General features: G+C 44.3%; 1 protein-coding gene across 1 annotated transcript in view; it reads left to right on the top strand.

Moving 5' to 3' along the window:
* DDA1 (DET1 and DDB1 associated 1) overlaps positions 1-1,046 on the top strand; it is a 16,348-nt gene that overhangs the window by 14,208 nt on the left and 1,094 nt on the right. The gene's annotated exons all lie outside the window — the stretch shown is intronic.

Genomic DNA, 1,046 nt, shown 5'->3' with positions numbered 1-1,046 from the left:
CAGGTATTGCATCGTGGCCATCCCCCCTAGGGTGTGATTTCTCACTTTCTATCTCTCTGTCTCTCTGTCTCTCCAGTGAGTACACTTGCCCTATAGCGAAAATCTCTTTAAAAAAAAAAAAAAAAAAAGAAAGAAAGAAAAAGGCCACCAGGTCTGGGACTTGAATTGCAGTCAGCCATGTGGGAGTCCAGTGCCCCAACTACCATGCCACCTGATGGCCCCTTTGTTTTTTCTTTTTTAATTAATGAAGACCTTCATGTGTTGTTTTGCAATATGGTCTGTCTGTTTGTTTTTTCATCTAACATTGACGTGAGAACAACCTGCCTTGGGTGAGGTTGAATGGGCCTCATTACCCGTTTTCGGCTTAGGAATCCCAAGCTGCCCAGCCCACTTTTTTCTCGTCTCTAGGCTCAAAGGCCTCCGATTCCTACTAGCCCGGAAAGGTGATTTCTCCAGACCTGCACCCTTTTCTCCAAGGGTGGTTTTCCAGGTGCCCCCCGCCCTCCAGCTGGGTAGATCACTCCTTGAGGTGTTTGAGACACAAGGTCAATGCAAGTGATGGTGGGGCCTTTTTTTTCTTTTTAGACTTACTTATTTTATTTGATTAATTATTATGATTATTACTTTAAATAATTATTTTAGCTTTGTTTATTCATTTATTTTAACTTGGCCAGAGAGGGACAGAGTGAGAGAAAGCAAGAGAGAGAAGGAAAGTGAGCCAGTAAGCCGCCAGGTCCGGGACTTGAACCCCGGTCAACCATATGGGAGTCCAGTGCCCTTAACTACCATGGCACTTGCTGGCCCTAATTATTATTATTATTCTAATTTGCTATAGGCACACGTGCTTATCAGAGACAGAAAGTGAGAAAGCAACCTGCCAGGCCTGGGACTCGAACCATTGTTGGCCATGTGGTAATCCAGTGCTTTACCACACCACCTGCTGGTCCCAGTGGTGATTCTTTTTTTTTTTTTTTTTTAAATTGCCAGATGGTGCATGTATTTGCCAAGATCCTGAGAGAAGAATGGAGGAGAAGGGATTGTGGCGT

This window comes from Tupaia chinensis, unplaced genomic scaffold, assembly GCF_000334495.1.
Source record: "Tupaia chinensis unplaced genomic scaffold, TupChi_1.0 Scaffold000201_1, whole genome shotgun sequence".
NCBI lineage: Eukaryota > Metazoa > Chordata > Mammalia > Scandentia > Tupaiidae > Tupaia > Tupaia belangeri.
This window is presented reverse-complemented; position numbering and strand designations above follow the sequence as displayed.